Raw genomic sequence first — 22,078 nt, 5'->3', positions numbered from 1 at the left:
GTATTACATCCATATCTATCTGTGTGAAAAACTTGTCCCGGTGAACAAGGTCAAGTGGTAAATTCAGATTTATTGTTATTCCTGTGGATGGACTAACTTTATATTTGCCTCATGCTTGTCATGATTTATGTTCCCGAACTATTGTATTAATGAGTTGTGATATAACCCCTTTATGAGACGTCGCGCAGACGTCCGACTGTGGCGTGTACTTGTTTCTTACTTTACATATAAGCCCTTTATGAGACGTCGCGCAAACGTCCGACTGTGGAGTGTACTCGTTTCTTACTTTACATATAAGCCCTTTATGTGATGTCGCTAAGACGTCCGACTGCGGCGTGAACTGTCTATTATTTTCTGTTATAAGCCCATTATGTGGTGTCGCCCCGACGCCTGACTGTGGCATTATTATTCCGCATTTTCCGCTCGAGGAGTCTTTCACACACTCGTTTGGTACCCGCATTAATATTCCGCATTTTCCGCTCGAGGAGTCTTTCAGACACTCGTTTGGTACCCGCATTAATATTCCGCATTTTCCGCTCGAGGAGTCTTTCAGACACTCGTTTGGTACCCGCATTAATATTCCGCATTTTCCGCTCGAGGAGTCTTTCAGACACTCGTTTGGCACCAGTATTACTATTCCGCAGTTTTCGCTCGAGGCGTCATTCAGACCCTCGCTTGGCACCCAGTATTTATTACCGCTATGTCTAATCGCACCGGTTAACTTGTTCATATGCTTCATGTTTACATTTGTTATATCTTATGTCCGAACTGTCTTGCGAGTACTTCCATAGTACTCACCTGGCTTGTTGATTTGGCCAGATGTTGACGAAGGCGATCTCTTGGATGAAGAGTTTGATAGCGCGTCCGATGCCTAGAGGAGTCCCAGTCAGTCCTGCGCGATCCCGGACTTTGGTCACCTGTATTGTATTCGCTTCCGCCACCCGCAATAAGTCTCCTCAAGCCTCACTCCGACGCTCGATGAGTTGTAGTCTCCTGGAATCATATCACTCGCTTCGCGATGATATTTCCACCACCGTTATTATCGTAAGTTAGTAGTTTGCCACCCTATCCGCCGTCTTATTTTAGCGGCGTGCATGTAATAAATTGTTGGGCTGTCTCTGCTCAACCTTGTATTATATTTAGTACTCCTGGTATTTTTCTTCTGTGACCAAGATATTGTCTACCAGTGAGAAGGAATTCTTCCTCGCTGGTCCGTAAAAGGGATTGGTCTCTCAATAAACATTTTATTGAAAAACCGGTCATGACAAGCTTGGTATCAGAGCCAGGCTGACTGTAGGAAGCCACTAGGTGCGATCGCTAATCGGTTATTAGCGTCCTTTGTGCCTTTTCAGCATTTTTGCAATTGTAGCTATTTTCTGTTGGTCATCATAAATTTATGACATGACTACTCAGAATTTTTGCCTACTTTTGTAGATGGCTGGCAGCAGCTATGAGAATCGAGTGTTCACCAACGTGCCCGAGGGGTTTGTCAAGCTCCTCGTCTCCATCACCAAGCTCGCGATCGGGCCAGCAGCTCGCCCGGAGTTCACGCTCTATCAGCACAAGCTCAGTGACGACGTGTCTATGCACCAAGCCGTGGTGCAGTTCAGGGGAGGACGTTCTACCGCTCGTCATTTCCGTTTTATGGGAAGGGCCATGCCTACGGAGAGGCATGCCATCCAGATGGCTGCCCGCGAGGCGATAGCTCGCCTACGGGACATCCTTCCTACGATGAAGACTCGTCGCTACCGCTACCTCCCATGCCATGTGCCTTACACCAGCCACTATGCGTTCGCCTGCCATCGGGGAGAACGAGATGAAGCCATCGAGATGGTTGTGGAGTATCTCAAGGCGCTGGAGGAGTCTTTCGACAACCTCGTAGATGATCTTGTGGCTGCCCGCATGGACTTAGTCCGGGGCGGTCCTGCCAGCAGGAAGGAGCTTCTCCACACGGCGCCGCCTCTGACATTCGTCTCGTCTTCGGCCTCGTATGCACCGGCCGTTTTGGCCACTGCTCGCCGTCTGCCTACCACAGAGGAGTTCGACCGAGTCATCGCTCCTACTCCAGTCAGAGCCGCACCGCCTGCCGCACGCGCTCTACCACCAGTCGCCCCCGCTCCGTCACCGCCGCACAGCGTCGTGCGCCAGAAGCCAGCTAGAGAGGAGGAGGTTGATTCTCCTGGACCGCTGAGCCTTGCCATTGGCAAGGGGAAGGAGATCTTCACCATCTCCGACTGAGAGCACCGAGTAGCCACGTGTTATGCCTGCTTGTATGATGTGTTGTTTTATCTGTACGCTAGTTTTTAAATAACATGTCAGGACGTGTTCGCGCATCCTGAGTGCTGTATCATGTGTTTGCTTTTCGCAATGTAAGTTTTTTTTGTTAAGCACTTCTTCTCCGTGAAAAATCATTTGTGTTTCTTTGAAGCCTCTTTAATTATCGCCTTTGCAAGATTTTTCTTGTGCTACACAGTTTTTCTCATGGGTTTTGCAAATAATACCCCAGACTGGAAAAATGTCTCGCCCATGGACTCGCTCTATGCCCAATCAGCCAGAAGAGGTTTACGGGACACAGACCAGCAACAATTTCACTCAGGGTCAGTCCAGCCAACAAGACAGTGAAGCAGCACTGTCTCAAGTATGCCGTCTCTTCGAGCAAAGCCAGCAACATCACCAAGAGATGATGAATCATGTCATCAATATGGGAAACCACCGTGAACCCTATCAACCACATCCAAGTTATCTGAGTTACAGAAGACTCGCCCCACGACTTTTGCTCACACCGATAGACCGCTGGAAGCTGATGATTGGCTTCGCGAGATTGAAAGGAAACTGATTATTGCTCAGTGCTCAGATCATGAGAAGGTGCTTTATGCACCACACTACCTTACTGGAGCAGCCGCAGCATGGTGGGAAAACTTCCTACACATGCATCCCAGGGAACACAACATCACCTGGGAAGAATTCAAGGAAGGCTTCCGTGGGGCACACATCCCCAGGAGCATCCTAAAGATCAAGAAGAGAGAGTTTGATGACCTGAAGCAAAGAGGCATGTCAGTGACAGAGTACAATGGTCAGTTCACCCAGCTGTCTCGTTATGCCTACGACGAGCACATGACAGAAAACAAGAAGATGGAAAAATTCCTGGACGGCCTGGCACCAGCATTAAGATGCCAACTGATCGTACACACCTTTCCGGATTTTAAGACGCTGGTGGACAAGGCCATCACCTTGGAGAATGAACGCCGTAGTCTAGAAGATATCCGTAAGCGGAAGAGGGACAAGACGACTCTTGCCCGCAGCAACCGAGGCAAGACTGAGGTCCCAAGGACAGACGCAAGGAGATCCACGACTACTGAGCCAAGGCCCGTCGGACAGTTTCATGCCAGGGACAAGGAGTTCACATACCGTCCAGGGGTCACCTGCTATGCTTGTGGTCAACAAGGGCATTATGCTAAACAGTGCCCGAAGCCGAGAGACTCGGCACCCAAGCCGAACAATGGTGGGAACAATCCAGCCCCCAAGCGCAACAACTTCAACCCCAGCAACAACCACAGGAAGGGTCACCTGAACCATGTGACCAGGGAAGAAGCGCAGAATGCCCCAGACATCGTGCTCGGTACGTTCCCTGTCAACACAGTACCTGCCACGGTTTTGTTTGATTCTGGAGCTTCCCATTCGTTCGTTTCGAAGAGTTTTGTTTCGCAACACGGTTTTCCGATACTTCCCTTGGAAAAATCTATGATCATCAAGTCCCCCGGAAATAAGCAAATCGCTCAAGGTTACTGCCAAGGAGTGGTCATTGAGTTCGAAGGACTACAATTCCACGCGAATCTCATCGTGTTGGAAAGTAAAGGACTGGATGTCATTTTAGGGATGGACTGGTTAACCACCAACAAAGGATTCATCGACTGTTTCAATCGGACCGTGATTCTCACTCACCATCACGGCAAGACTATAAGAGTTTCCGCTCAAGAAAGGCCACAATCCCAGAAACCAAAACTGAACAAAATGGACATTGCGGAACTGAGAGAAGTCCCAGTGGTATGCGAGTTCCCTGATGTGTTCCCGGAAGAACTACCAGGCATGCCACCAGACCGAGAGATAGAATTCAGCATTGAACTAGCACCTGGCACCGCTCCCATCTATAAAAAGCCGTATAGGATGGCACCCTCAGAATTGGTGGAGTTGAAGAAGCAGATAAAGGAGTTGTTGGACAAAGGATTTATTCGAGCCAGCTCCTCACCTTGGGGTTCGCCTGTGTTGTTCGCCAAAAAGAAAGATGGGACACTGAGGCTGTGCATAGACTATCGAGCCCTCAATATGGTCACCATCAAAAACAAATATCCGATGCCACGAATAAATGATTTGTTTGACCAGCTCGCACAGGCCAAGGTATTCTCAAAAATTGATTTGAGATCGGGATATCACCAATTGAAGGTACGGACGGAAGATATTCCCAAGACAGCTTTCACTTCCAGATATGGGTTATACGAGTTTACAGTGATGCCTTTTGGACTAACGAACGCCCCCGCATATTTCGTCCACCTCATGAACAAAGTGTTCATGAAATTCATGGACAAATTTGTGGTGGTATTCATTGACGATATTCTGGTTTACTCAAGGACACCGGAAGAGCATGCTGAGCACCTCAGAATTGTTTTGGGAGAATTGAGGAAACATCAGTTGTACGCCAAATTTAGCAAATGCGAATTTTGGCTAAGACAAGTTGGTTTCTTGGGCCATATATTGAACCAAGAAGGCGTGGCCGTAGACCCAGAAAAAGTCAAGGCCATACTAGACTGGAAGCCACCCGCGAATGTTACAGATGTGCGGAGTTTCCTAGGAATGGCCGGATATTACAGGAGATTTATTGAAGGGTTCTCCACTGTGGCAAAACCTATAACACAGTTACTCAAGAAGGACAAGAAATTTGTATGGACGGAAGCATGCGAGCAGAGCTTCCAAGAACTCAAGAAGAAACTGACAACCGCACCGGTCTTAACCGTACCAGACATACACAAGAGCTTTGAAGTGTATTGTGACGCATCCCGAAAAGGTCTCGGATGTGTGCTAATGCAGGATGGCAAGGTTGTCGCATATGCCTCCAGGCAGCTGCGAAAACATGAGGAAAATTACCCAACACATGACCTGGAGCTAGCAGCAGTTATACATGCACTCAAGGAGTGGAGGCACTTTCTGTTGGGAAATCGCTGTGAAATATATACGGACCATAAGAGCCTCAAATATATTTTCACACAGCCAGAGCTGAATTTACGCCAACGACGCTGGTTGGAACTGGTCAAGGACTATGACGTCGGTATTCACTACCACCCAGGGAAAGCAAATGTAGTGGCCGATGCCCTTAGTCGAAACCCCAGCCCGGACAGTGACGGTCAGCAAAATTTGAGGCCTGAGTTTCAGCGAGAGTTCACTAGGCTCAACATGATGTTAGTCTCTGAGGGCACCGTATCGAACCTGGAGATACAACCCACCCTAGTGGAACAAATCAAGAAGGCTCAACAGGGACATCCCAGTATCGAAGGCATAAAGAAGAAAATGAATCTTAGTAAGACTTCAGAATTCGTCACGGACAGTGAAGGAACATTATGGTACCGAGACAGACTTTGCGTACCTAACATTGAGGAACTCAAGCAACAGATCTTGACGGAAAGCCACACCGCCCCATACTCGATCCATCCTGGAGGAACCAAAATGTACAAGGACATCCAGGAAAGATTTTGGTGGCACGGTATGAAAAGAGATATAGCCACGTTCATTGCTTGTTGCGATTCATGTCAGCGCATCAAGGCCGAGCACCAAAAGCCAGCAGGGCTACTCCAGCCTAACAGGATACCGGAGTGGAAATGGGATGAAATCGGAATGGACTTCATTGTCGGATTACCCCGATCACGACGCGGAAATGACGCCATATGGGTCATCACAGACCGACTAACCAAGGTTGCTCATTTCATTCCCGTGAAGACTACCTACTCCACACAAAGACTGGCAAAACTTTATCTCTCCCGTATAGTTTGCTTGCACGGAGTCCCAAAGACTATAATATCAGACCGAGGCACCCAATTCGTCTCCAAATTTTGGGATCACCTACAACAAGCTCTGGGCACGCAACTGGCCTTCAGTACAGCATACCACCCTCAGACCGATGGACAAACGGAGCGTGTAAACCAAATCCTAGAGGATATGCTAAGAGCCTGTGTGCTCACCTATGGATCCAGTTGGGAAGAGAGTTTGCCGTATGCCGAATTTGCTTACAACAACAGTTACCAAGCCAGCTTGCAAATGGCACCCTTTGAAGCGTTGTACGGACGAAGATGTCGTACCCCTCTGAATTGGTCAGAAACAGGTGACAGCCGTATCTTCGGCCCAGACATGCTTAAAGAGGCCGAGGAGAAAGTTAAACAAATCAGGGACAGACTCAAGACAGCACAGAGCCGACAAAAGAGCTACTATGATCAGAAGCACCGTGAGGTCAGCTTTGAACCTGGTGATTCCGTATACCTCCGAGTATCTCCTATGAGGGGTCTGCAACGGTTCAAAATTAAGGGGAAGCTAGCCCCAAGATTTATTGGACCATTTTTTGTGAAGGCACGAAGAGGCACGGTGGCCTACCAACTAGACCTCCCCAAAGAGCTGTCAGACGTCCATGACGTGTTCCACGTCTCACAGTTAAGAAAATGTGTGAGCAACCCAGAAAAACATGTACCTCATGAGAACATTGATATGCAACCAGATCTCACCTACAGAGAAAGGCCGGTAAAGATTAGAAGAGTCTGAACGGAGGACCCGTCAGAAAACGACAAGATTTTTCAGGGTTCAGTGGAGCAACCACACTGAGGATGAAGCTACATGGGAAAGGGAGGATTTCCTTCGAGCAGAGTATCCATATCTATTTGAGGATCAGCAGAAATCTCGAGGACGAGATTTTTCCTAAGGGGGTAGGTGTTGTGACACCCAAGTTTTTTATTTGGATTTTTTTCAAAAGATTTTATTTGACTTGAGGGGAGTGATTTAGATTTTTCTTCAAGAGAACTCTCCCTCTCATATATTTTTCTTTATGGCAAAAGTTTTGTTTTGATTCACCCAAGATCCGCCTTTGGTCTTGGAAGTTCTTGCCTTTCATTTGGACTCAAGACAAAATGTTTTTCTTTTGGGGAAAATAACCTTTGAAAACCTTTTTGAATTTGCACTATGGCTTTTGGAAAATCCTTTGCCACTTTCAACAATTCCTTCTTGCCATGGCATTAGTGCAAATCCTCTCTCCTAACCACTCCCTCACCTCTGGATCATGATTTGCATCAAATCCAGCAAGTTGAACCTCCCCATGTGATTATTTCCATTCAAATTATATTCAAACAAATTTCTGTCTTCTATTCTACCACTTGGAGATTTACAAAGGAACTCCACTTTCTGTCTTGATTTTTGGCACCAAACCTTTTTCCCCTCCTAGTCCTTTGTACCCTCAACCTAGAACCATGAAGATCCACTGGTCTTCAGTTCAAAATTTTCAAACTACACTTGCTACAAGTTTGGACCAGATTTGTCAAATTTGGTGAAATTCATTCCAAACCTTCTCCAAAAATTCCAAGTAAAATCAGGCAGCCCCTGGGTGCTTTGAGTGGTCATCTCACCAAGTTACAGCTCCAGAAAAATTTATCTCATAGCCAAAACCTTCTGTCGAACACCTGCAGTGCACTGTCTTTGTCAAAGTTCAGAAAGTTCAGAGATTCAGTCAGTGGCTGCTGTCGTTTTCTTCAGAGGAGGACGTCGATCTCGCCAGTGCCACCGCGTCGCCTTGCTCCTCGTCCCCGCCCCCTTGTTCCTGCACCGCACGAACGCCTGGCGCCTTGCGGGCGTCGGCGACGAGCAGCAGAAGGTGCGCCGCCCCGTGACCGACGCCGGCGGCGGCTTTGCGGACGCCAGCGGGAGACACGGCGCCGACGACGCCACCCAGCACCGCCCAAACCACCGGAGCTCGCCGCGTGGCCTTCCACTCCCCCGAACGCGCTGCCGCTCTCGTCGTGAACCGCAGGGCGCGGAGCGCGCTCTCTGCCGCCGTTGAGCCCGTGCGGTCACCTCACCGTGGACCGACGCCATTACGCCAAGACCGACCCCGTTTAGCTGCAAAACGAATCCAGTAACCTCCACTGATGCTGCCCGGCCGCTCAAGCCCCCTGCCAATCCACTGCTCCGCCGTAATCGCTCGCCGGAGATTCTCCGTTCACGGCCACCCCGTCGATCTGCCTATAAATAGAGGCCCCGAGCTTCAACTCGAGCACCCACCAGCCCTGCACTCCCCCTAGAGCACGCCTAGCCACTAGAAGAGCCCCGAGGAGGTCTCCTTCCTCGACTCCGGCCGCCGCGACCCGCCACGGGATCCAGCCCGATTCGCCCCCGTGTGTGCTCCTCCGCCCCCATTCTCTTGCCAGTAGCTTCACCATGCATCCCTCTTTCTGACCCGCACTTCAATTTGAAGCTTGCAGCCCTCCACCGGAGTTCCCCATCCTCACCCGAGCCGCCGTCCGCCGGAGAAAGTGTCGCCGTCGACGTGGTGCTCCCCGTTGGACGAGTCCACCACCCACCGACGCGGAAGAGGACGCTGAAGCTCTTGGTACCCTCCGTTCCCCCTAACTCGCCGTGGTTCGACGCCGGCGTCCACCGCAGTCTTCGGGCGCCGGCGAGCTTTTCAAACCTGACATGTGGACCCCGCGTGTCAGCCTCTGTTCTTTTATTCGCGAACCGTTTTCTGTTGGCGCCTTCGGGCAGAATACGTTTTCTCCTTTGCGCTTGCGCATTCCCAACCGAAGCGTTTTCTGTTTTCTCAGTTAAAACCCTGGAACTTTTCTGTTTCATTACAGATAAGTCCCTGGACAGAAACCTTTATAACGTTTTAATAAAAAGGTATTTTTGAGTGATTCTTTTTCTGACAATCTTCAAATTTTGTCTAGTTTTTTATGGGATTTATTTGAAAAATATTTCGAAAAGTTTCTGTGCATGTGTTGGTTTTCACGTTAGTACCCGTTTCGTGATTGCCGTAGGTTCCGGGAGAGGTGACGGAACCGCGAACTTCGCCGAGCTAAACTCCGACTTCTCCGAACCAGGCAAGCATGTTTTGAACATTTGATATGACAGGTGTTTTACATGTTCACGTGAGGGTTTGTGCGTGGCATACAAGTGTCGGTAAATACCTCGTTGCTTGTAAGGCAACGACCCGGTTGTTCCAAAGTTGCGATGACCTCTGATGAGAGGTGGCCTAATCATGTGGTGACATGAAGGGCAGCAAGGTGGTACTGTTGTAGCATACCAGCCTTGCGTCGTCCGACTTTCTTCGACGTTAACGTGGTTGGAGCCACGTTGTCGATCTTTTCCCGCATGTTCCAAAGTTGCGATGATCTCTGATGAGAGATGGCCTAATCATGTGGTGACATGAAGGGCAGCAAGGTGGTACTGTTGTGGCATGCCAGCCTTGCGTCATCCGACTTTCTCCGACGTTAACGTGGTTGGAGCTGCGTTACCGTTCTTTCCCCTTTCTGTGCTACCACATGTCTCATTGCCAGGATGCGGTTTAGTAAGTTGGTAACCTCTTTCCGTGTACACACCAAACAGAGAGGCCGGGATGATGGTACCTGGGCCCAGGATTAAAGCCAGTCATTCGGTCAGGGGGCATGGGTGTTTCCGGTTGGGACCGAGAGGGGGGGCACCCCCTTAAAGCGCGCGTATAGAAATTTGATCCCATGCTACGCGAGGTTGTAGCCTCCCCGTCTCAAGGTTTTTCTTGAATGTTGCCGAGGGTGATCCCTGGCTTCGGATGGATGAATTGGGTGTGTACTGGTTAGACGTGTTTCTTCCAAAACACCGTAGACGGAACTAGTCCCCGGGACTACTGAAATCCGTTGGCTGTGGTTAAGTACAAACTCTGCAGAGTCAATTCTTTCCAAATCATCGTATCCATGATCAAGCAATGTAAGTATTACATCCATATCTATCTGTGTGAAAAACTTGTCCCCGGTGAACAAGCTCAAGTGGTAAATTCAGATTTATTGTTATTCCTGTGGATGGACTAACTTTATATTTGTCTCATGCTTGTGATGATTTATGTTCCCGAACTATTGTATTAATGAGTTGTGATATAAGCCCTTTATGAGACGTCGCGCAGACGTCCGACTGTGGCGTGTACTCGTTTCTCACTTTAAATATAAGCCCTTTATGTGATGTCGCTCAGACGTCTGACTGCGGCATGCACTGTCTTTATTTTCTGTTATAAGCCCTTTATGTGGTGTCGCCCCGACGCCCGACTGTGGCATTATATTCCGCATTTTCCGCTCGAGGAGTCTTTCAGACACTCGTTTGGCACCCGCATTATTATTCCGCATTTTCCGCTCGAGGAGTCTTTCAGACACTCGTTTGGCACCCGCATTAATATTCCGCATTTTCCGCTCGAGGAGTCTTTCAGACACTCGTTTGGCACCCGCATTAATATTCCGCATTTTCCGCTCGAGGAGTCTTTCAGACACTCGTTTGGCACCAGTATTACTATTCTGCAGTTTCCGCTCGAGGCGTCATTCAGACCCTCGCTTGGCACCCAGTATTTATTACCGCTATGTCTAATCGCACCGGTTAACTTGTTCATATGCTTCATGTTTACATTTGTTATATCTTATGTCCGAACTGTCTTGCGAGTACTTCCATAGTACTCACCTGGCTTGTTGATTTGGCCAGATGTTGACGAAGGCGATCTCTTGGATGAAGAGTTTGATAGCGCGTCCGATGCCTAGAGGAGTCCCAGTCAGTCCTGCGCGATCCCGGACTTTGGTCACCTGTATTGTATTCGCTTCCGCCACCCGCAATAAGTCTCCTCGAGCCTCACTCCGACGCTCGATGAGTTGTAGTCTCCTGGAATCATATCACTCGCTTCGCGATGATATTTCCACCACCGTTATTATCGTAAGTTAGTAGTTTGCCACCCTATCCGCCATCTTGTTTTAGCGGCGTGCATGTAATAAATTGTTGGCCTGTCTCTGCTCAACCTTGTATTATATTTAGTACTCCTGGTATTTTTCTTCTGTGACCAAGATATTGTCTACCAGTGAGAAGGAATTCTTCCTCGCTGGTCCGTAAAAGGGATTGGTCTCTCAATAAACATTTTATTGAAAAACCGGTCGTGACAATTGTGTGCCTCATTTGATGTATCAGAATGGTCGCCTTGAGGTTATCCTACGAATCTCACCTGTCCATACCGGATTTCTAAAACCGGTGAACACACGGTAATCGAAGAATTGAAAAAATGTATGGACAGTCGTAAGGAGGTTCTTGGAAGAAAAAGGAAACGAGGCGCAAGAATTGGAGAAAGGATGCTCTCCATTCTGCATAATGGAGAGTTAGGGCCTATATTGTTTTATGCTATTCTACCTTAAAGAGGGTATTTAGGTCCTACCTAATATTGATGATCATGTGCTAAGAATAATTAAGTAGGGTTGGTTCGATGACTATGAGGATGATGATCGTATGACTTGTTATTAATAACGAGTAGAAGTTGTATGATGATGATTAGTAGGACTTGTTATTAAGATGATGCATGATGCGAGCATGAAGAGTTATTATATATCAGTGGGTGAAACGAACATGGATTGGATTGAAGTGAAGGCAACATGTGGTGCATGTCGAAATTAGTACTAATCCAAACTTGATCAAGTTAGGAATAGTATTACTTTCGACATGCACCACATGTTGCCTTCACTTCAATCTATGCCATGTTTAGGCATAGCAGTAGCGTTGGTAAACCAAGCACGGAGATAAGAGAGGACACTTCTCTCTATTAGCTAGCTAACACCCTAAATTAACCCCCCCCCTAAAACCCCCTAAACCCACCCCTTTCAAAAAAGAAAAACCTCAGCTCTTGCCAGCTGCTGACGCGTGGATGCCTTTTGGTCCCAGTTGGTGCTACCAACCGGGACCAAAGGCCCTCCTGCCTGGGCTCGCCGCAGCGGCCACGTGGAGGCCCATCTGTCCCGGTTGGTATAAGAACAGGGACTAAAGGTATAGGGTTTTAGAACCGACCCTTTAGTCCCGGTTCCCCAAGCGGGACAAATGGGCCTTACGAACCGGGACAAATGACCCTTTTTCTACTAGTGTTATATTCCTGTTCCATTGCAGTTCGCCAGTGTGGAATGCTCATAGCAGCTTGAAAACGACATGGCTCGGAAGTGGGATCCGATACGACATGTGCCATACAGGTAGCAAGCCATGCAACTGTTCCGTCAGTACGCTGCTTAGGCTGAAAAATACCGCTACGACTTCGAGTGTGTGGCCGATTGGGCACAGGAGCGGGAGCACGGAGCGGTGCCGGTGGCACAGATGAGGGATCAGAACTGGGCGTCATTGGCTCTGGTGATGGGAGCATGGGCGAGGCAGGCGGGGATGCAGTACAATCGGTGGAAGACGAGACATGAGGCTCGTCGGGCGCAGACAACGCTGCACGCGTCACCGGGGACGCGATTGATCTAGCAGACATCAGCTCAAGCGTTCCACCTGAATGAGGTGGCGTAGAGGTGGCCAGCCCATCCGTTGCATGGCTAGGAGCATGTGCATGCATGGACGTAGTGGTGTCCAGGCCATCCGTTGCATGGCTGGGACTACATGCATGCATGGACGTAGATGTGGCCAGCCCATCCGTTGCATGGCTGGGACTACGTGCTTGCCCATGCATGGCACTTGAAGGGTCACTTAGAGAAGACCCTACGGATTCTGTATCATCAAGAAGTTCCAGCCGAGCACCACTACCAATACCTGCATCATGATTAGGTAACAACAAATGGAATATGCAATATCTTCAAATTGGTCAGGGGAAAACATGGTGGAACGGAGAGACTGCGGTAGATCAGAGGAAGTTGGAAGATTAGAAAAAGGAAAGGAGTTTTCATCAAAGATGACATCGTGAGAGATATACACTCAATTGGTGGGAACATAAAGACACTTGTAACCTTTGTGGAGATAGCTATACCCGAGAAAAACACATTTTTTGGATCGTAACTCTAGTTTACGACTATTATAGGGAGGAAGATGTGGCCAACACGCGCACCCAAACACCTTAAAAAAGTATAGTCAGGAACTTCATTAAAGAGAACTTCAAGAGGAGTTTTCATGTTAAGCACACGTGTGGGATGCCTGTTAATAAGAAGACAAGCCATAAAGAAAGCATGACTCCAAAAATGAAAAGGAACGGATGCATGTGCTAACAAAGTAAGACCAGTTTCAACAATATGACGATGTTTGCGCTCAGCAACACCGTTTTGTTGATCTGTATGAGGACACAACACACGGTGAGAAATCCCAAATTTTTGGAAAAAAGTGTTGAGGTTGCGATACTCGCCCCCCAATCAGACTGAACATGGAGAATCTTATGTTGGAGAAGACGTTCAACATGTGATTGAAACTGAATAAAGATATTAAATACATCAGCCTTGCGCTTTAGCAGATAAACCCATGTAAAATGACTATAAGCATCAATGAAACTGACATAGTAGCTGTGACCACTAACAGAAGTTTGCGCCGGACCCCATACATCAGAAAATATTATCTCTAGTGGTTTGTTGACAACTCGAGTAGACAAAGAAAAGGGAAGTTGATGACTTTTGCCCTGTTGACAGGCATCACACACTGCTATTGTTTTATTACTACTAGGCACCATGGGAAGCTCACGACGATGAATAACATGACGGACAACTGGAGAAGCCGGATGGCCAAGGCGTGAATACTAGTGGGACAAAGAGACATGAACACCACTAAAGAGTTGAGACATGTGCGGAACATCAAGTTTCTAAAGACCACTGCGATAGCGACCGCTAAGTAGAACGTCTCGCATTGCTTGGTCCTTAACAAGAAAATAGAGTGGGTGAAACTGAATAGAAAAATTGTTGTCATAAGTGAGTCTAGGAACATACATGAGATTGCGGGTGACAGAAGGAACATGAAGAACATTGGAGAGTTGAAGTTCAAATGATGTAGATGTTGGAAGACATGTTTGACCAATATGAGAGATAGAAATTCCTGACCCACATGCCGTATGAATCTGATCATGACCCTGGTACGGCTCGTATGACCCAAGCTTGGAGAGCTCGTTCATCAGATGATCTGTAGCACCAGTATCCATGTACCAACTGGCATCAACGGGATAGGAAGGGGTGTGCCCTTGTGTCACCATGGCTGCTTGATGCTCATTGTTGCACCCGTCATTGCGGATGCCGAGGAAATCACGCTTGAAGCGTTTGTGGCAGCGAGAGGCGAGATGACCAGGAATACCACATAATTAGCAAGCAGGACGATTTCCCTGATTAAGGCATAGTGGGCAAGCCGAGCGCAAGATTTCCTTGCAGCCACCATTTGTGGAGCGAGGATTTTAGGATGGGCGCGATTTTCCCCGATACACCGCGTCGGGAGAGGGGTTGGCGGTGTAGACCTCGGCAGCGTGATGAGTCTCAACACGATGCTCGGTCCCAAGAAGGCGTGCATACAGATCACACGTTGCAATGGGCGTCTTGCGCCCATGTACAACTTCAACTAGGGAGTCATACTCACTGTCAAGACCACTGAGGACAAACGAAGTAAATTCTTCATTATCGAGTGGCCAACTGATAGAAGTGAGCGTGTCGGCGAGAGCTTTGATCTTGTTGAAGTAAACGGATGCAGATAGATCTCGTTTTTGCATGTCTTGTAGTTGCTGTCGGATTGCCATGGAAAGAGCGGCGGATTGAGAAGCGAAGCTTCCTTCGAGGACCACCCACGGATCTTGGGACGTGGCGGCGAAGAGAACCATACCGGTAATGCTTTCAGTGAGAGACGACCGGATCGCTGAGAGGATCGCCTGGTCTTGAGCAGTCTAGGCGCAGTACGCTGGGTTGAGGACTATGACTCATGCGCCATCAGGTATGGTGGATGGCACAAACTATGCAGGGCACTGTAAGGTGACATCGATGAAGCCTTCGAGATAGTGGCTGCAAAGAAGGGGCAGGAACTATGCACACCAGTACAAGTAGTTGTTGGCGGAGAGCTTGACGGTGAGCAAGTTAGTGAAGTGAAACGACATCGGCGAGGGCTCATCGGCCATCAGCGGGGCGTTGGAATTGGCTGGGGTAGTCACCGGCAAGGTGACCTACCCGATTGGAGATGTAGCGAGGATGCTTTCTTGGGTAAAGAAGGCCGAAGCTGGCTACTGCTGAGAAAATACGGGTCCTGCTATGACCGTCCCGATGGTAAAGGACGTGTGGTCAACAGAAGTAGGGGAGCCCGTCCCTATAGCTAGCAACGAGGAAAGCGTTGGTGGGATGTCGAATGCCCTAGAGGAGGAGGGAGCCGTGGAGAAAGAGGTGGCAGCGGCAGCGGCCGACGGCATCATGAATGCATTCGGGCGGCGGCTGCAGCGATGGCGGCGGAAGCAAGTTGTAGATCAACCTAAACTGATACCATGTGAAACAAGGGTTTGTACGTATGTTTGGGGTGGATTCCATGACCTCTAGGGTCGGCTTAGCTCATATATTTATATGGGAGAGTTGTACATAAATACAAGGTATACACCATATATACGGAAAGCTATACAACATCTAGCAGTGGTGGTTGGCTGGTTCGCTCCGTCCGTCCCGGGCTTTGCCGTCACTGATGGTAGCTAGAACTACGTCGGTATTTCCCCGGAGAGGGAGGGATGATGTAGCACAACGACGGTAGAGTATTTCCCTCAATTATGAAACCAAGGTATCGAACCAGTAGGAGAACTAAGCAACACAACGTAAACAACGCCTGCACATAAATAACAACACCTCGCAACCTGATGTGTTAAAGGAGTTATCAATCCCTTTCGGGTAACAGCGCCAGAAATTGGCAAGCGGACGTGAGATAAATTGTAGTAGATTGAAATAATAGATCACAAATAAATAAACCGTAGCAAGGTATTTATGTATTTTTTGGTTTAATAGATCTGAATAAAAATGCATAGGAAAAGTAGATCGCAAGACAAATATATGAGAAAGAAGACCCGGGAGCCGTAGGTTTCACTAGTGGCTTCTCTCGAGAAAAATAGCAAACGATGGGTAAACAAATTACTGTTGGGCAATTGATAGAACTTCAAATAATCATGACAATATACAGGAAATGATCCTTACATAGGCATCACGTCCACGATTAGTAGACCGAGTCCTGCCTGCATCTACTACTATTACTCCACACACCGACTGCTATCCAGCATGCATCTAGTTTATTAAGTTCATGGAAAAATGGAGCAATGCAATAAGAACGATGACATGATGTAGACAAGATCCTTTTATCTATATGGCGGTAGATATAGATCTCGTCTTTTTATCCTTAGTAGCAACGATACATACGTGTTGTTTCCCCTTCTGTCACTAGGATCGAGCACCGTAAGATCAAACCCACTACCGGGCATCTCTTCCCATTGCAAGATAAATAGATCAAGTTGGCCAAACAAAACCCAAATATCGGAGAAGAAATACGAGGCTATAAGAGATCAAAGAAACTCAAATAACATTCATGGATATAAAAAGCTATAATTGATCGTAAACTCAAAGTTCATCAGATCCCAAGAAACACACCGCAAAAGAGTTACATCATATGGAGCTCCAAGAGACCATTGTATTGAGAATCTAGCGAGAGAGAGAGAGAGAGAGAGAGAGAGAGAGAGAGAGAGAGAAAGCCATCGAGCTACTAACTACGGACCCGAAGGACTACAAAGGACTACTCACGCATCATCGGAGAGGCACCAATGGAAGTGGTGAACCCCTCCGTGATGGTGTCTAGATTGGATCTGGTGGTTCTGGACTCTGCGGCGGCTGGATGAATATTTCGACGCCTCCTCTAGGGTTTCTGGAATATTGTGGTATTTATAGGGAAAAGAGGCAGTCCGGGGGGCACCCGAGGTGGGCACAACCCACCAGGGCACGCCTGGGCCTCCTGGCGCACTCTGGTGGGTTGTGCCCCCCTCGAGGCACCCCCCAGGTGCAACCAGGGCCCATTGGCTTCGTTCTGGCCCATAAAAAATCATCGTGGAGTTTCGTGGCATTTGGACTTCATTTGATATTGATTTCCTGCGATGTAAAAAACAGCAACGGGCACTTGGCACTATGTCAATAGGTTAGTACCAAAAAATGATATAAAATGACTATAAAATGATTATAAAACATCCAAGATTGATAATAAAACAACATGGAACAATCAAAAATTATAGATACATTGGAGACGTATCAGTCACCCGTCGGTCCCTGAAAACATGACTGACAGGGTGGTTGGTCCGGTCCATTCTAGACCGCTGGCAACTGGTCCTAAAGGTGGCTCGGTGATGGACCCACTTGTACAACGAGGTGCTATACAAATGGTTTTAAACCCCTTTCTGCTACGGCGTTCTGAACCGTCACCAAGTGAGTGACTGCGATAGGGGGTCCTTCCCACACGATCCAGAAACCGTCGGGGATAGGCCCTCCTAGTACACACGATCGGCAAAATGAGGTCGTGTGCGACGGGCAAGCGATCGAATATGGTTATACGTACAGTTGTGCTAAAAAAACAATTATACAGGCCAAATCGTTTCCGGTCGTAAGTACATCTCACACAGTCAGTCCCAGCTAAACGTTTTTGTTCGTATGTACATTCCACACAATCAATCCAAGGAATACGTTTCCGTTAGTATGTACATCCCACACAGTTAATCTAAGGAGTACGTTTCCGTTCCTATATACATCCCACACAGTCACTCCAAGGAAAATGTTTCCTTTTGCAAGTACATCACACACAATTTCCCCCATTAAATCGTTTGTGATAGTGTTGCCATTGCACATGATATTAACAATTTTATTGTTTGCGTTATTGAATGCATCGCACACGGTGTGTAGAAGAAACTTTGTGTCAAAGGTTGTCCATCACACACACTTTTTATGTGGTAAACATATGCGCAAGGTGGCCTAACGCAAACAGTTTTCAAGAGGATGTCGTGTGTGATTGTTCATTGATCCAACACGTTTTATTCCTAAAAACTATGTGCGTTGCATGAGGTCATCCCTCACGGTGTTTTCAATAATTGTTTGCAATAGAAAAACCCAATTAGCAGGCTGATTACCCTATTATCAATAATCCATTTATTATTCTAACTGCCATTTCATATTAAGCACACAATATATTTCATTTTCATATTAAGGAAGCAAGATTTCATAATTGAAATACGTCAGAGTACAACATCATATAGATTCGGCACTCATCGACCCCATTACACAACTGCACCAGCACCAAGTTTCACATGCAACATCTATAAATTTTCAAAATTAGCACCATAGACGGTATATAGACATATGGATCTCATCTGGAAAACTGCTGAAGCGGAAGGCGAATGTTGAGCCTTCATTGATGTTGAAGGTGTTTGCAACTTTAGGCCAGTGCATGTCCATCCTTCGTCCTCTTCAGGAACACTTCAGTATTTAACTTGGGTGTTGTATGAATACCTTCCTCGCCTCCTGACCATACAAGTGGTTTGAGACGTAATCATCAGTGAACTGCTTTGGAAAGGCTTGAAAACAAGGATATGCATACATATATTCTGTAGATTTGAAATTGGCGCAAAGGAATTAAAAAGACAAGGTACAAAAGTTAGTACCATACCGTATTGAACTGATGTCTTCTTCATTGTGCAGACAAAGATCTTGTTGTTTTTTGTTGCTAATTTATTTATCGTAACAATCTTTCTGAGTTTCTTGACTTGACTGATATTCATGGACAACTCATTTCCAGATATGCAAAAAGAGTCAAATAGTGGGTCAAAACCTCTGACAGAAGGACCTACATGTGCAAGACCAAATTGTTAAAAACCTAATATTTAAAACAAGAAGTGGAAAGGTGTGTTATTAACTTCAACATGCCTAATATTTAAGAACAAGCAAATGTAGTCATTCAAACTTGTATTGTGCCGGTCTAGGTACACTAGTTATTGGGCTTGTTTGGATCCATGGGTTAGAGTTAGTTTGGGCTCGAATAGCCCTAAAGTATCCAAACATGAGGGCTAGTTTGAGCTAGTTGCGTCAAACCCACCGAAAACAACTTTCCCACCCAAGAGGTGCTGATTGGGGATAGTTCTCCTAGTGCATTTATTGTCAATCTAACACTGTCATCCAAACACCTCTTTGGCTAGAGTTAGTTCAGGGTTAGTCATTGTTTAGTATCATTGTTATTTAGGAAACGTAGGATAGCATAGGATTTATTCTACCTTGACTTGTACTCCAAGATGACCATGTACTCATATATATATGCCCACGAGGCTCAAGAATACAATCAACTATTCCACCAATCTCTCTCTCCCTTTTAACTGTCATGAGCTAGAAACTAAATCTAACCTCTAGGCTCTAGCTAAGTTAGTGTATCCCAACAGTGCCATTCTTAAATCAAATGGAAAGGCGTGTTCAATACTCCCTCCGGTCCTTTTTACTCTGCATATAAGAATTGTCTAAAGTTAAACTTCATAAAGTTTGACCTTATTTATATGAAAAAATATCAACATCTACCATGCTAAAGTTATACAATATGAAAATTTAAGTCATGACACATGTACTTATATTTATTTCATATTGTGAATGTTGGTATTTTGTTCTATAAAGTTGGTCAAACTTTACGAGGCTTGACTTTAGACAATCTTATATGCTTAACAACAACCAAATATAGTCATTCATAGAGCTATTAATAAATTTGGTATTTATGAAATTGCACTGCACAGTTCATACTAGCACATATAAACATCACACTGTTAATAGCTGAAATAAACAAGGCATACTACGAACAACCAAAGATGGCAATTGAAACTGGACATATGCTAACTATAAACAACCGAACAACCATAAACCATAGAAATAAACAAGGCGTGATGCAAACAACCAAATATAGAAATAAATACTAGACATGTTCTCACTACAAAAGGGGTTCGAGAAAACAAATCATGGGTTTCCTCTCTTGTCACAGATTGGCTCCTCCTTGTGGTCGCTGTCGATGAGGTCTGACTTGCCAGTTGAGGATCCCAAGCCAGCGTCGCAGAATGTGTCCTTCAGAAATGACAAAAGGGGCTGCATGGCAATGAAGGATGGCAAATTGTTCATAACGAGCCGCAGGAGATCCGCGGCAGGACCATCGATGAGATCGATGGCTGTGGAACCCGAAGGGTTGGGGATGGGCAACTTAACCTGTGACATAACCCGCCTCAAGCCGTCGGTGTCGACGACCTCGATGTCATAGCCGGCGTCCTCGACATGCCAGAATACTCTAGCCCGCTGATTGAAAGGCTCAATCCAGGTAAAGTCATTGTCGTCAGCTTCCTCGGCGGCCCCCTTGCCGATGTCGGGCGAAGAGGCCGCCGTAAACCTCTTTTGGGCCATTCGCTCCTCGAGCTCCCCGGGAAGCGTAGCCAGGCTTTGGCTGCAACGCTCTGGAGTGGGGCAGGTGGTGGGGATGGGGATCTCTGGGAAAGGGGGCGTTTCACAGGCATCATCTAAGAAACTCAGGGCGGTGAGGGTATGTATATCGGTGGGTAAACTGCACGGGTAGACCGGCAGAGGTTGACGATGGAGGTGGCTCAGCGGCGGCGGCGACCTAGCTAGGTTTGGAGTGAGGGAGGGGTGGTGTGTATGTGTGTGAGCGTGGGATATGGGGTGAGCGAAGGATTTGCGGTGTGTGTGTGGAGGGGGTCCTAGGTGGTGTTTGAGGAAATGCCGCAGGTACTGAAAATTTTATTAGGCGGGAGTAAAATGGCGGGGCTAGCGAAAATTTTGATCAAGGGATTGAAGCAGAGCGGGGGCGGGAGTAACGAACATCACACATGGTTAAAACATATTAATCGTGTGCTATCAAACAGAAAAACACTCCAGCCGAGCAGATATTTTTGAGATTGCGAGGGATGGAGGTGGGAGTAAAATGCCGGGGCTACTGAAAATTTGGATCTACTAATTGAAGTAGAGCAGGAGTAACAGACATGACACACGGTACAGACATACTAATCGTGTGCTATCAAACAGAAAAACCATCTAAGAAACTCTGGGCGGTGAGGGAGTAGATATTTTCGAGAGGGGGAGGGAAGCCTCATGGAGCCCGATCTACTGTGATCATGTGGGTGACAGGGGCAGGAGTGCGACACACGGGTAGTCATAGGGAACCGTGTCTATTTCCTATCCGATCGCAGACGGTTGCTACGTCTGACTCGTCTGCTGTTTATAAATTTGGCCAAAAAAATGCGGGAAAGGGTCGGAACACGAACACACTTGCATGTGGACCAAGTATATGTATGAAAAGGGTGGTTTGATGTTCAAATACCCAATGCACAACTTTGATGTGGCACCTGTCGCACAAAGCACACGTTATTATTGCTAGCCCCCCCCCCCCCAGAAACACACACACTTTGTGTTGCCGGGAGGGGAATCCTAGCTATGAATGCATGCCCCCAAATAGCTAGGTCTCACATGTCACCATACCATAACACAAAACCGAAAGGAATCATGGTCAACCCCCTCCCCCCTTTGCTTCCGATCAAACGTGGACCGTGTGCAGGCCCATATATGTGTTTTTCTGGTGTTAGATGGGTGAGACCACATACGAACCACACCTGCCGGTGGCCCGATGTGTGTGTGTGTGTGTGTGAAAACGATGTGGTATGATATTTAAATAACCAAATCACAAATTTGATATGGCACATGTGCATCGCAAATTAACCGGGCATCCCCGACCCCACGGTGGTTCATCTAGTACGAAGTAGTACTGTGCCCCCACCCCCCCCCCCCCCACACACTTCGAGTCGGTGGGAGGGGCATCTCACCAAGGCGTATTGTAAGGCTGACCAAGAAGAATCACCATCTTGGTCATATAACCTCTCCTGTTTGTTGGGTCAAAGTCATGCATTGACGTTCCACACGTGGCCCCACAAAATAGGCTAGCTTGTCGCCGATAACCACGCGAGGGAGTGGACAACCATTGTGTGCATGTGTCCCAAACATATGTATGAAGTGTCATGTGGTGTTTGAATATACATAATGCA

Source organism: Triticum aestivum, chromosome 4D (genome assembly GCF_018294505.1).
Source record: "Triticum aestivum cultivar Chinese Spring chromosome 4D, IWGSC CS RefSeq v2.1, whole genome shotgun sequence".
NCBI classification, from domain to species: domain Eukaryota; kingdom Viridiplantae; phylum Streptophyta; class Magnoliopsida; order Poales; family Poaceae; genus Triticum; species Triticum aestivum.
Note: the sequence above shows the minus strand (reverse complement) of the source record.